Source organism: Erpetoichthys calabaricus, chromosome 2 (genome assembly GCF_900747795.2).
Source record: "Erpetoichthys calabaricus chromosome 2, fErpCal1.3, whole genome shotgun sequence".
Classification (NCBI taxonomy): domain Eukaryota; kingdom Metazoa; phylum Chordata; class Cladistia; order Polypteriformes; family Polypteridae; genus Erpetoichthys; species Erpetoichthys calabaricus.
The window spans coordinates 268,041,572-268,057,937 of NC_041395.2; positions in this window are offsets into that span (position 1 = coordinate 268,041,572).

The window sequence follows — 16,366 nt, forward strand, 5'->3', positions numbered from 1 at the left end:
AACCGTTGATTGTAATCTGAATTTTAAATCGCATATTAATCAGATCACTAGGACAGCATTTTTTCACCTAAGAAACATAGCAAAAGTTAGACCTCTTATATCATCGAAAGATGCAGAGAAATTAGTTCATGCGTTTGTTTTCAGTCGGCTAGATTACTGTAACACACTCCTCTCAGGACTACCCAAAAAAGACATCAATCGTTTGCAACTAATGCAGAATGCAGCTGCTAGAATCCTTACCAGGAAAAGAAAATCCGAACACATTTCTCCAGTTTTGATGTCACTACACTGGTTACCTGTGTCATTCAGAATTGACTTTAAAATTCTGCTTATGGTTTATAAAGCTTTAAATAATCTCGCCCCGGCTTATATATCGGAATGTCTGACACCTTATATTCCAAATCGTAACCTCAGATCCTCAACTGAGTGTCTCCTTAGAATTCCAAGAGCAAAACTTAAAAGAAGTGGTGAGGCGGCCTTCTGCTGTTATGCACCTAAAATCTGGAATAGCCTGCCAGTAGGAATTCGCCAGGCTAATACAGTGGAGCACTTTAAAAAACTACTGAAAACACATTATTTTAACATGGCCTTCTCATAACTTCACTGTAATTTAATCCTGATACTCTGTATATCTAATTCATTATAATAACTATTCATTCAAAATCTGTACTAACCCCTACTCTCTCTTCTGTTTCCTTTTCCGGTGTCCTGTTGGTGGTGGCGTGCGCCACCACCATCTACCCAAAGCACCATGATGTTCCAACAATGATGGATGGATTAAAAGCCAGAAGTCTGTATGACCATCAGCATCAAGTGACTCCGTGAAAAACCCGAACTACAAAGAGGACTATTTCATTTATGTTAGGTAGAATGCCCAAAGGGGACTGGGCGGTCTCGTGGCCTGGAACCCCTACAGATTTTATTTTTTTCTCCAGCCTTCTGGAGTTTTTTTTTTTGTTTTTTCTGTCCACCCTGGCCATCGGACCTTACTCCTTTCTATGTTAATTAATGTTGTCTTATTTTAATTTCTTATTTTGTCTTTTATTTTTCTTCTCTTCATTATGTAAAGCACTTTGAGCTACTTTTTGTATGAAAATGTGCTATATAAATAAATGTTGTTGTTGTTGTTGTAATGTATGTTGGTATTTATTTAAAAAAGACCCATGTTTACAGAGTTGAATTGAATTGAGTCAAATGGAGTGGAATTAGCCTATATTCTACATTTCATTTGTGTGTTTCTATTTAACTATCAGCAAGATAAGCAGTCAAAAGGTTCACGCAGACCAGGAAGTGAATGGAGTAAGGACTAGCTGAGATCACAACCAGAAATTCAAACAGGATCTAGTGACAGTATGACATTAATAATTTATAAGCAAGGACTGACCACATAAAAAGTAGCACATGCGAAAGTCTTGTAGATATCCACAAAGTTGGACACTGGAATGATCCGACAGGAAGCTATTTATATTGTCGTGCTCATGCCGTAATCAGATGCGACTTCTGGGACAAGTCAATAGCAACACCAGAGCATTGCACAATAGCACAGCCACAAAATGGTGTTGTAGTAAAAATAAAAATAATGAGGCTAATAATAATAATTTTTTAAATGAGCTTCCAATGAAAGCTATTAGCACACCCTCAGATTCCTAATGAAACACAACATAGCTGAATAGCTCTAAATTTGCTAGACAAAAGGAATTATTTTCAGAATATATTAAAATCAAAACAAATTAATGGCCATTTTATATTTCTCTTAATTAAAAAAAGAACCAATTATATTCTCCAGGAACACTGCACTCTGTTAGATTTAGTGTACTTAAAAGCCAAAATGCACAAATACATAACATCGTAATTGTTAACTTGTTAAGTATATACTGTGGATTCTTGAAATTCCAGTGAAATATTCTGATAAGAGTTGATAACTCCACTACCAGCAATTTCAGACTGAATGTGTTTATTATACTGTATGTTTGCACAGTGGAGTACTGCTGCTGCCTTCCAGCTCCAGAGTCCTGGATTTAAATTCCAACCCAGACACTGTGCAGAGTTTGTATGTTCTTCCAGTGTCTGTATGGCTTTTCCTGTCACATCACAAAGACATACATGTTAGGCAGATTGGCCACTCCAAGCACCCTGATCAGAGTGGTTTCTGTCTTGCACTCAATGCTGCTAAGATAGGCAGCGAGTCTTCATGGCCCTGAACTAGATAAACAGTTTAAAATGTATATGGATTTTAATTTCTAACTTGGCATGCACACTGATTCTTTACATTTTTGTGAATTATTCTGATAACAAGAGCCCTTTGGAAAACAGAGGACAACTCCATTAACTGTGATTCCAAATGAAATATTTCAGTCTACTCTGTGAACACTATTAGAATTAGTGGTAGAGTTTAAGCAAAACTATTTATAAAATATGTTTTCTTTCTATATTTGGTATAAATGATTTTGCACAAATTCCTGTTACAGTATATGACATTTTATCACCACAGCCTGCACTGTGGATGCCTGCACATGTCTGCCAATATGAAGACAGCTCTGTCATTCAATGACATAAGAAAAGGTTTTGAGCCTCCTGCGGTGCGTTGGCTCCAGTAATCAGTTTGTGAATCCTGCTCCTAAGGTTTTAACATTGTTTTACTTTATCTAAATAAAAGTGGGTGTTTACTTAGTCTGCAGCATGACTGCCAGACTTTTGCTTCATTGTCTGTGGACCTTGCAAACCTCAGTGCTCTAATAATGGCCATGAGGAAGTCTCTATTGGCTACTATTGTGAATTGTCCACATGAGGCAAAGAGCCTGCTGCTCTTGTTTACTACTATTCTTCCCACATTGTGCAATATGCTGTGACCAATAGGAATATTTCTTATAATGTCTCTTCACCCAGAATAATGTCAAGGAAGCCAAAATGTACAAAAAGTTGTATTTTTATTACATAAATAAAGTTTTTAGAGCGGATAAACACAGGGAAAGTTCAAAAATAAACCAAAAACAAGGCAACTGCAGCCACTCTAGAAGATCTTTCATGATCACAAACCCTAATGTCCCACCTCAAAGTACTATACCACAAAAACCAAACATACCTCTCTCCTTCTATCTCTCTCTTTTTCTCTCTTTCTCAGCTTATTCTCACTCACAGGTTGTGTGCTTGGCCATAGCTCACCTCCCAACTTTACAAACTACATTTGGTGTGAGGCAGCTTTAAATTCCATCTTGGACTCACTCTCAGCTTAACCTTTACAAACACTTCAAGGTTCATGAGCAAAGAACTTTTTCTAGCCTCATCTAGTGTATCTGCATCATTTGAGCCTTGTGTCACTGTTTAAGTGCCAGACGGCTAAGCTATTCCAAAGTCTGCTCTGTCAGAGACAACATAGTTCCATGCATTCTCTTATGGGTCATCTAGCAATCAGGAGGTGTTGCAATGTCTGAAATTGCCTCATCTGCCTCAGTATCTGGGCCATCTACAAACTAGCATCCTTTCAAATGATATTCCATGACATGTAGCACAGATGCAGGTCTTATTAAAATCTCTTCTTCTTTGTTTTTCGGCTGCTCCTTAGGGGTTGCCAGAGCGGATCATCTGTTTCCATATTTTCCTTTCCTCTGCATCTTACTCTGTCACATCCACCACCTCTATGTCCTCTCTCACCACATCCATAAACCTTCTCTTAGGCATTCCCCTCTTCCTCTTACCCGGCAGCTCTATCCTTACTGTCCTTCTTCCAATATACCCAGCATATCTCCTTTGCACATGTCCAAACCAATGCAATCTCACCTCTCTGGCTTTTTCTCCAAAGTGTCAACCTGAGCTGACCCTCTAATGTACTCGTTCCTAATCCTATCCATCCTCGTCACGCCTAATGCAAATCTTAATAGCTTTAACTCTGCTACCTCCAGCTCTGCTTCCTGACTTTTCATCAGTGCCACCATCTCCAAACCATATAACATAGCTTGTCTCACTACCTTCTTGCAGATCTTCGCTTTCACACTTGTTGGTACCCATCTGTCACAAATCACACCTGATGCTCTTCTCCATCCATTCCACCCTACCTGCAGTCTCTGTACTGTTGATTCCAAGTATTTAAACTCATCCACCTTCACCAGCTCTACTCCCTGCATCCTCACCATTCCATTGACCTTCCTCTTATTCACACACATGTATTCTGTCTTGGTTCTACTGACCTTCATTCCTCTCCTCTCCAGGGCATATCTCCACCTCTCCAGGATATCTTCAATCTGCTCTCTACTCTTGTTACAGAGTCACAATGTCATCCGTAAACATCATAGTCCACCGGGTCTCATGTCTAATCTCGTCTGTCAACCTGTCCATCACCAATGCAAATAAGAAAGGGCTCAGAGCCAATCCTGGATGTAATCCCACCTCCACCTTAAACACATCTGTCACTCCTACTGCAGACGTCATCACTGTCACACTTCCCTCGTACATATTCTGTACCACTCGCACATACTTCTCTGCCACTCCTGACTTCCGCTTACAATATCACAATTCCTCTCTAAGCACCCTGTCAAATGCTTTCTCCAGGTCCACAAAGACAATGCAACTCCTTCTGGCCTTCTCTATACTTCTCCATCAACACCCTCAGAGTAAATATCGCATCTTTAGTGCTCTTTCCTGGCTTGAAACCATACTGGTGCTCGCTAAGCATCACCTGCCTTCTTAACCTAGCTTCCACCACTTTTCCCATAACTTCATGCTGTGGCTGATCAGTTTTATCCCTCTGTAGATAATACAGCTCTACACATCACCCTTATTCTTAAAAATTGGAACCAGTATACTTCTTCACCACTCCTCAGTCATCTTCTCACATTCTAAGATTGCATTAAACAATCTGGTTAAAAACTCCACTGCCATTTCTCCTAAACACCTCTATGCTTCCACAGGTATGTCATCTGGACCAACAGCCTTCCCATTCTTCATCCTCTACATGGCTGTCCTTACCTCTTCCTTGCAAATCCATTGCACTTCCTGGTTCACTACTGTATCTCCACATCATCTAACCTTCTCTCTCTTTCTCTTCATCCCTTTCAAAGTACTTTTTCCATGTGCTCAATACACTCTCCTCACTTGTAAGTACATTTCCATCATTATCTTTTATCACCATAACCTGCTGCTCATTTTTTCCAGCTTAGCCCCTCTGTCATAACCAATCAGTACAGGTCTTTCTCTCTATAATTATTGTCCAGTCTCTCATACAAATCATCATACACCTTATCTTTAGCCTTCTCCACCCCTCTCTTCACCTTATGCCTGATCTCCTTATTCTCCTATCTACTTTCTCTGATTATCCCACTTCTTCTTCACCAGCCTCTTCCTCTGCATACTCTCCTGTACTTCTCCATTCCACCACCAGGTTTCCTTGTCTTTCTTCCTCTAACCAGATGTCACACCAAGCACCCTTCTAGTTGTCTCTCTTACCAATTCTGCTGTAGTTGCCCAGCTATCTGGTAACTCTTCACTGCCACGCCATACCTGTCTGACCTCCTCCCTGAACCCAACCTTACAGTCTTCCTTTTTCAACTTGCACCATTTAATCCTTGGCTCTGCCCTCACTCTCCAACATCATCATACAGACCACCATCCTGTGCTGCCTAACTACGCTTTCCCCTGTCACCACTTTACAGTCTCCAATCTACTTCAGAATGACCCTCCTGCATAGGATATAATCCACCTGTGTGCATCTTCCTCCACTCTTGGCTGTCACCCTGTGTTCTTCCCTCTTTTAAAAATATGTATTTACCACTGCCATGTTCATCCTTTTCGCAACATCCACTATCATCTGACCTTCTGCATTTCTTTCTTGACACCACACCTACCCATCACCTCCTCATTCCATCTGTTCCCTTCACCAGCATGTCCATTGTAATCTGTTCCAATCACCATTCTTTCTCCATTGGGTACACTCTTCATCCCTTCATCCAACTCACTCCAGAAATCTTCTTTCTCATCCATTACGCAACCAATTTGTGGGGTGTATGCACCAACAACATTCATCAGTCATCAGTCAGTTAGTCTCCAACCCACTATATCCTAACACAGGATGCTCTGCTTGAGCCAATCCCAGACAACACAGGGTGCAAGGCAGGAACAAATCCCTGGGCAGGGCGCCAGTCCACTGTAGGGCACACACACATACACACACCCACACATCAAGCACACACCAGGGACAATTTAGGATCGCCAATGCACCTAACCTGCATGTCTTTGGACTGTGGGAGGAAACTGGTGCACCCAGGGGAAACCCACGCAGACACGGGGAGAACATGCAAACTCCACGCAGGGAGGACCCGGGAAGCGAACCCAGGTCTCCTTACTGCGAGGCAGCAGCGCTACCACTGCACCACCGTGCCGCCCAACATTCATCATCACACGTTCCATTTACAGCTTCATAATCGTTACTCTGTCCAACACTCTTTCATATCCAAAATACTCTTGACATACTGTTCCTTCAGGATAACACCTACCCCATTTCTCCTCCCATTCACACTATGGTAGAATAATTTCAACCCACCTCTGATACACCTGGCCTTACCTCCCCTCCATTTGGCCTCTTACATGCATAGTATATCAACCTTCCTTCTCTCCATCATATTGGCTAACCCTCTCCCTTTACCAGTCATACTGTCAGCATTCAAACTTCCTACCCTCACTTCCACTCTCCTACCTTTCCTCCTGCCTCCACACCTTCCCCCTCTTCTTCTCCTTTGGTCAACAGTAGCCCAATTTCCTCCAGTATCCTGTTGGCTAACAGTACTGGTGGCAGCCATTGTTACCAATCCATTTATCCCAGCTTGGGCCTGGCACAAAGAAACACCCTGGTTTGTGCACCACACTCATGCAGTGCACCACCTGTATATATACTGTATATATTAGAACACCTCAGTTTTTCCAGTTTTTCTTCAAATGTAATCAGTTGAAATGTGATGAATGACCTAAAATGGTGAAAAAGTAAGCAGTAAACTGCCAGAGGTTTAAATTTAAAGTTTAAGTTAGCAAAAACTGAAAAAAATGAAATTTCAGAATATTACAAATGGGTCTTCTTCAGGGAACAACTAATAGGTTACAACCTACAGATGTTCTGCAGCTAGTAAAGTAAATTAAGCCTTGGAGGTTAAAGTAAAATTTTTGTTGATTAGTTAAAAATCCTCTGTCTGTATTAAGGTAGAGTTGGAACAGACTGTGTGACTACACTGTCTAAAGTGCTACTTGGACAACATTACAAACTAGAAAGTTGTAAATTTTGAAGATAATGCCAAGAAAACATCAATTAACAAATGAAAAGAGACAGAACATTATTACCCTTAGAAGTGTAGGCCACTCATTTACAGAAATTTTTAAAAAATCAATGTGTCAGTGATTACAGTGTCCTACACATCCAAAGGTAATTGGAAATTGGAAGAAACTTTGATAGGAAGAGATCTGGTAGACCCAAAGTCACAAGTCAAACAGAAGACAAGTTTCTGATGATCACCAGCTTACGTGAATGGTGCCTCACAGCACAACAGCTTCAAGCACAGCTTAACAGTGGTCAAAAAAATCAAGTCTTAGCCCTGTTCACAGGTGGACTTCATATAGTTTGGAAGTGGTCTTTTGACCCTCCTCAGACTGATGATCTGCATCATTGAAATCATTGCAGTCTTTGTTTGTCCTGGGGAGTTTGACTGTCGATTGAAAAATATTTGAAAATGGCTAAAGATTATGAAATACTGTTGATTGTTGTTTGAATTGCTTACAGTAATGTTATACAGTATAAATGAACAATTAATTTTACTCAGTTGTTTCTTTGCATATAAATTTGGTGAGAGAGCAAGCACATCCCCTAAATAATGTTCTGTTTTCAATATATATACTGCTCAAAAAAATTAAAGGAACACTTTTTAATCAGAGTATAGCATCAAGTCAATGAAAATTCTGGGATATTGATCTGGTCAGTTAAGTAGCAGAGGGGGTTGTTAATCAGTTTCAGCTGCTTTGGTCTTAATGAAATTATCAACAGGTGCACTACAGGGGCAACAATGAGACGACCCCCAAAACAGGAATGATTTAACAGGTGGAGGCCACAGACATTTCCCTCCTCATCTTTTCTGACTATTTTTTCACTAGTTTTGCATTTGGCTACAGTCAGTGTCACTACTGGTAGCATGAGGTGATACCTGGACCCTACAAAGGTTGCACAGGTAGTCCAACTTCTTCTACAGGATGGCACATCAATACGTGTCCTTGCCAGAAGGTTTTCTGTGTCTCCCAGCGCACTCTGAAGGGCATGGAGGAGATTCCCGGAGACAGGCAGTTACTCTAGGAGAGCTGGACAGGTCCGTAGAAGGTCCTTAACCCATCAGCAGGACCGGTATCTGCTCCTTTGGGCAAGGAGGAACAGGATGAGCACTGCCAGAGCCCTACAAAATGACCTCTAGCAGGCCACTAGTGTGAATGTCTCTGACCAAACAATCAGAAACAGACTTCATGAGGGTGGCCTGAGGGCCCAACATTCTCTAGTGGGCCGTGTGCTCACTGCCCGGCACTGTGGAGCTCAATTGGCATTTGCCATAGAATACCAGAATTGGCAGGTCCTGCTCTGGTGCCCTGTGCTTTTCACAGATGAGAGCAGGTTTACCCTGAGCACATGTGACAGACATGAAAGGGTCTGGAGAAGCCGTGGTGAATGTTATGCCGCCTGTAACATTGTTCAGCATGACTGGTTTGGTGGTGGGTCACTGATGGTCTGGGGAGGCATGTTCATGGAGGGACGCACAGACCTCTAAAGGCTAGACAACAGTAACTTGCCTGCCATTAGGTATCAGGATGAAATCGCTGGACCCATTGTCACACCCTGTGCTGGTGCAGTGGGTCCTGGGTTCCTTCTATTGCACAACAATGCCCCGCCTCATGTGGCAAGAGTATGCAGGCAGTTGCTGCAGGATGAAGGAATTTATACCATTGACTGGCCCCCACGTTCGTCTAACCTAAATCCAATAGAACACCTCTGGGACATTATGTTTCTGTCCATCCAACGCCACCAGGTTGCACCTCAGACTGTCCAGGAGCTCACTGATGCCCTGGTCCAGATCTGTGAGGAGATCCCCCAAGACACCTGTTGTCTCATTAGGAGCATGCCCCCACATTGTCAGACATGCAAACAAGCATGTGGAGGCCATACAAACTACTGAGTATGATTCTGAGTTGCTGCAATGAAATTTCTGCAAAATGGACTAGCTTACCACATCATTTTTTCAGTTTGATATTTGAGGTGTCTTTGAATTCAGCCCTCTGTAGGTTGATAATTTTCATTTCCATCAAACGATGTGGCATCCTTTCATTCGTAACACATTACCCAGTCCATATCAGTATAGATATCCAGCAGGATTTTTTTCCCATTGAGATCTGATGTGTTTTCCTTTAATTCCTTTAATTTTTTTTGAGCAGTTTATATTTACTGTGACCTGATTCAGCAAAAAAAAAAAAAAAAGAAACTGAAAAGGTCACAATTTTAGAGATAATTGTAGCATTTATGTTACATTATGGGCAGCACTATATTGTGAACTGGGTGCTGAGCTGCTAGGCACCCGAGTCAGACACCTTGTGGGATGTGACAATTAGCTTGGTTATCTACTGTATATAAGGTTGAAGCATTTGTTTAGAACAAAGGAAACTCAGGAAAACAATGTGAAAAGAATGAAAATGTTTAGGGAATAACTACAGATTTTGACTAAGCTCTTGTTTACAACTTTAAGTTTGGTGTAATTTACGATTAAGATTTTATTTAGGTCCCTTCCAATCAGATATCTTCTCTTCCTCAATTAAGAAATCATGTAACAAATCATTAAATAAAAGATTGAATGGCACAGCTTTACATACAAGTAATATGGAAACTTCATCTAGTTTGATCTTAACCATACTGGTGAGTGGTAACACATAATGTCAAGATCTGCTTTCTTTCCAGAGTTCCACAGAAGAAAGATTACTGATGGGCATGTGTATGGAAGAGGTCACAAAGTAACAGAAATTTAAAATTAATCATTGTATAGTACAACTAATTATCTACAAACTGACAAACTCTGAGATTGCTGTGAATCAGTCAAGAGGACATTTTCCAACAAATTCACTCCACATCTGAGTGCTTGGATAATTCACCAAGGCCTCCAGATTAACATCCAAAGACTAAAGTAGTCTGTCAATATAATCAAGATGAAGTTGCACATGTCGGCTGTCACAAAGCAATTACAAAAACCTGTCATACTTGTCAGAAGGATGAAGTCTCTGCTCTCAAAAATGAACATCTGTGCACAACTGAGATTCTAGAGATTATCTATGTGTAGAGAAAGTCTTTAGGAAAAAGATGTGATGCATACATGTATCATAGATGGAGATATGTTTGTTTTGTTTTGCCATGATGTCAGACATTCCCATCTGGGAAGCGACTAAAGTCCATTCGGACGTGCACCTCCAGGTTCAGGAACAGTTTCTACCCAACTGCAATCAGACCCATGAACAATCAGTAACCTTGTGTCACCTCCACTGCTACCTGCACATACAGTATACTTCTGCCACTGGCTCTATTTATTCCTAGGGTTGTGTTTTATTTATTTACTTATTTATATTCATTTATTTATTGTGTGTTTTTTTGTCTATGTTCACTGTCTGTGGGGGCACATGCAAGCAAGCATTTCATTGTACATGGTACTTGTACACATGACAATAAAGAATTGAATTGAATTGAATTATGTTGCAAAAACTGCCTTTGAGAAGGAGATCCTTATACCAACTGCTGTGCATCATGGGCATTATGGTTTGGGACTAACACTGCTACTTCAGAGCATGGTCATCTTGCCATCATTAAGTTTACCATTGATACCACATAATATATGTCAAAAGGCTGAAGATGAACTGGAAAACAACGTTGAAACATAACAATGATCCAAAAACACTTGAGAAAATGTACCCAGAACAGTTCAGAAATAGGAAACAACAGGTCTGCATTGGTCAGATTTTATTTTATGCTCACTCGAGAAATTCACTTTTTCACCAACAAGCTCCAATGTTTTCTTTTCACTGATCTTGGAATGATTGTCCTGCCGAAAGGTGAATCAAATTTTCTAGCTGAAACAAGCTAGAATATTTTCTAGCACTGTACTCCATTCCATCATTCTAATAAGCTGCTCAGACCCAGATGATGAGAAGCCAACCCCACAGGATCATGCTCCCACCATAATACGGCAATGTGTTTCTTCAGGCTTGAGAATTGTTCAGCGTGTGCCACACATAATGCTTTGAACTCCAACTGAAAAGTTCAATTGGAGAATGTTTGGACTTGAATACTTTTCACCAGAACTGAAATGGTTCAACCTTGTGCTTTGTGACAACAACAAGACAAGCGTGAAGATGATTCCTTTTAAGTAATACTGCATTTTATCCATCCACATCTAGTGATTGTACTGAGCTCTTGAGATAATTGACTGATGTACCTTTACTCCACCCTTAGCCGCAGGTTTCTGTTATGTTTTTCAAGATAACTGCTGTTTTTTTATTGGCTTCGTGCAGAATTCTCTTACGAGTTTGAATGCTGTGTTTTGACGGACACTCTTTTCAAAGCAGTGTTTGATGCATAGTTGCTTAACATTCTTGGTTATTCAGCCCACAGTGCTCATCCATAGATTTAAAGACTTTGCTGTAAGATTATGGCCTTTCTCTGAATCTATGTGATCTACCTGTATGCTTGTCTTCCTTAGAGTGTTATTTATTTTTATACATTTCAATTAGGTTCAATACGTGACCAATGGTTCCAAAACAGATTTAAGTTTTGTCCAGAAAATGTGACAGTGACTACAGGAGTGCATGTGCTGAGGCCAGTCGTAAGTCAATTACATCCTCACTTGGGCAGTGGGAGCTACCTGGGCACAGCAGTCTGAATACTTATGCAAGTAGTGGCTTTGCCTTTTTTTCTGAGAATTTACTACATTTACATTTACATTTATTTATTCATGTTTCTTGAGCCTTTGAGATTGAAGTAGAAATACAGACAGGAAAAAATATGTAAGTGTCATTAGAATTCAGCAACATTTGAAAGTTTTAAAGGGTAAAAAATTTGATTTGATTAGATAAATGTTATTCATCCCAAGGGAAAATTGGGATGAATACAGCATACAGCAGTTGAAACATAAAAAAACAAGGATACAGATTCATGGGACAAATAATACAGCGAATTAATCAATAAATGTATATTGTGCAGAAAATTCAAAATTAACTTAATGTACGTCAGGAGGAAGCATTGAATTGCCTGATAGCACTGGGCAAAAAAGACCCCCAGAGGCGCTTCTTAGCATAGCATGGTAGAATGAGCCTGTGGCTAAAAGTGCTCCACGAGAGCTCCTCATGTAGGGGATGGAGGGGACTTTTAATGATGGCATCCTATTTTGTCACCATCCTCTTTTCCACAACAGTTTCAAGGGTGTCCAGATTTCGTGCAGTGAGCTACCATATGTTCTCAAACTTTGTAGGTGAAGACATACAAGAGCCAATCAAAAGGAAATCTGAACAATCATTTCTTTGTTTTATTGGATCTTATCGGTACTCTGAAATTTAAAATAGAAGCAATACGAAGGAGGCTCTGGGTCCTCCACAATCCTAAAATTAAGATAGACAAGTTTACTAAAGGGGTACAATATGGTAAGATGTGACCTGCTACAGTAAGAACTGTACAGACTGTGCTCCATTTGTTTAACTAAGGAGATGCAGTCATAAAGAGAAGTTCTTCTTCTTCTTCATCATTTCTCTCTTTTACTCGTATGTCGTGTCGATGTGCTTCATCGCCTTCATCGCTTGGTCCTGCACCTCCTCCTATGTCAAGCACTTTTCCTTCAGATCTTCTTTTTTTTTCCATCCTCCTCCACTTTGGATTCGCTCACTTTCTCTTCCCCTGTACTGCCATTCCCATCATCTTACTCTTTTCTTTCCCCTCTCGTGTCTTCTTGTTCTTCTTCTGTACTAATTTCTTTAGCTCAGCCCACTGTTGGCCTCATATCCCTCACTCACTTTCCAAAAGGGTCAGATGAGGCCCCTACATATTAATTACGGCATACACTGTACCATTTTCCAAAGCTGATTGGGTTGGTTTCATCACTAAGATTTTGGCTAGGTTTAACAGCTGAATGCCTTTCCTGACAGTAACCCTAATGAATACTATGATGGGAATTTAAGAAATTAGGACCTCCTTAATCTAAACAACAGTATTATCTTTAACACAGTGAGTGAAAAAGTGTACAATATTCTCCATTATCATCCATAAGTTATGTTCTGTAGACGTGAATGGAATGGTGTATGTTGAATAAAGCTTTTAACATCAACATATAGCAGACTCACTGCATAATACATATCATCAATCCATTTTCCAACCCGCTGAATCCTAACTACAGGGTCACGAGGGTCTGCTGGAGCCAATCCCAGCCAACACAGGGCACAAGACAGAAACCAATCCTGGGCAGGGTGCCAACCCACTGCAGGACACACACAAACACACCCACACACCAAGCACACACTAGGGCCAATTTAGGATCGCCAATCCACCTAACCTGCACAATAAATTTAAAAGTAAAATTACAGTAATAATAAGAAGTAGCAATAGAGTCATTATCAGTAGGATCATAAGTATCTTAATAATTTTATACAGTACTACAATTCTTGCAAACATTTTTAAATATAATACAACAATTGTTCACACGTCTTTCTTTAAGCAAAGTGCCCTTCACAGACACCTAGCACTGGCATCATTAACACAAAAACCAAATGAAAGTGATCTAAAGATTTTTTCCTACAAATTACTAAACCCCTATTATACCAGACAGGGTTTCGATGTATTGAGTGCTCCGTCAATAAGGCAGAGTAGATGGAAAAATGGAGATAACTACGTGTGCAATTCAAATTTACACCTGGGTGAGTAAGTGATTGCTGACTGTCATCGCTGAAGCTCCTCGTGTGTCTTGTCGCTCTAATTGATGAGACACTGTTTGTTCTCATGTAAAGCAGGCCCCGGTTAGAAAAGGAACTTCTACTGACCCTTTTATGGACATTTTTAGTAATTAAATGATTATTGCCAAATCTATATTGAGGGCTGCTTATTTAGACAAATCCTTATGGTAAGTGATCTTCAACTCAGAGCCTATTAAATGGCCATGCAGATGTCGGCATGTAAAAAACAGCATGGGCACTATTTACAAATCAGTTAAGAATAAAGGGGATGGTAAGACTCATCAAAATCAAATCAGTAATTTGGTTTCAATTCTGAGTGAAATATAGCAATGTAAAAAATAAATAAATCCAATAAATTTTAAAGTCCACCATTTCTACCTTTCCACAAAGTTAAAATCCCATTTTTTTCAGATTATGTTAGCATTCTTTTGCAATAAAATTATTCCTTTTTACTTTTAAAATTGCAATATAGAGGGTAACACAATTTCAGTTGCCTTTTTAAAACTGCATAAATTTGATATAGGATAGCTACTTATACAGTAACAACCTTAAAAATAAACTAAACAATAATTTAGATGCGCCCTGAGATTGATCTTCATCATGTTTCAACGTTGGTTCCTGCATTGCATTTAGTGCAAAGATTCACATGCTGGCCTGTTTAAATTTTACACACTCCCCCCTGTGGATTGTGTCCAAATACTTTGCTTTCTATTAATGTTTCACAAAGGTGTTAGTTTTACTGGAAACCACATGTCTCCTGTCTGGATCCACACACAAAGGATATATGCTCAGGCCCCCAGTAAAGAAGAAGGCAAGTTCAAAATGTGGAGGGAATTCTGAAAGACCTAATATAAGGAAAATTGGAATCACTAAATCACATTAATTAAGAATTTACCATGTAATATATACTGGCTTTATAGTGAAAGCAAATTCTAATTTTAGCGAGGACCTTCAACAATGCACACTCTTAAAAATAAAGCTTTGAGAGTGATCATATAAGGAAGACCATTTTTGGTTCCCAAAACACCCAGAAAGAACCTTTTTAATTATTTGGATCCTTAATAGTCTCTATACAGTAAATAACCTTGACTAGATGGTAACAGATTTGTGAAATACCAATGGCTAATGATTTTAAAAGGACTCTGGCTGCACACAATACCACAAGCTAAGTCCAGGTTTTCTCACTCTGTTAGTGGCCTGCTAGGTAGTCTTCTTCTTCTTTCGGCTGCTCCCATTAGGGGTTGCCACAGCGGATCATCTTCTTCCATAACATCCTGTATTCTGCATTTTGCTCTGTCACACTCATCACCTGCATGTGGGCAGTGCTGCATGTCTTCTCTCACCACATCCATAAACCTCCTCTTAGGCCTTCCTCTTTTCCTCTTGCCTGGCAGCTCTATCATTAACAAGATTTTCCCAATATACCCAGCATCTCTCTTCTGCACATGTCCAAACCACCTATCATTCGTTAAAGATTTCTGTTTTTTCTACATATTAGGTAGTTTTAAAATCACAAAGAACCAAGTTCTTATGCAAAGAACCCTTCCCAGAATGAAATGGAGCTTGGTCAAGCAATAATTCTATGAGGAACTACACAACCCAACAAAGACCCCTAAAGTGCCATTAAAGAACCATTATTTTATGAGTGCATACCTTAACAAATCAGACGCCCTTTTTACAGTTCAAATAAGGAAACAGTCCTTAAAAATCAGCACAACAGGAACTGTGTTGTGGGATATGAAATTTATGTGCAAAGATGTACCATTACCAAATTTTTCCATCAAAAGATAGGGCTTTCTTGGATCAATCACACTATTCTTTACAAGGAGAAACTTTTCTTTATATTAATAGTGCACTGCCACCTTAATATACCTTGCAAACCTAATTTGTTAAGTTGTAAAAGTAGAAAAATGGACGACTTCAGCTGGGAAACTATTCATCAGATAACTCCTTGACAGGGTGAGGTAGTCTGGATGGAAGGCTTTCATTGACGGCGTCGTTCCGTCCAGATGAAGTGGAGCTAAGTGAGGTGGTATAGACATCTACTGGGAATATGTCTTAGGTACGATCATTTGGAAAGTGACTAAACCTAAGATGCAATGAGGGATTATATCATATGGACAGTCTCGATTCTTCATAACGACTCAGTTCCTGGATAAAGTCTACACTCTCCTACTCCCCAGGACTCCGTGTCGATAATGAAGGGGCACCGGATCTTAATGAAATGAAAGAAACACAACAAGGGAATGATATGCAGAAGACGAAACAGAGAAATAAAAATAAATGATTTAATGCAGTTTGGATATCTTCAAAGACGGGTCCAAACCATTCGCCTTAAATCAGACTGAAATTTCAGTGGAGCCTTGTGTCCAGTAGATGGCGC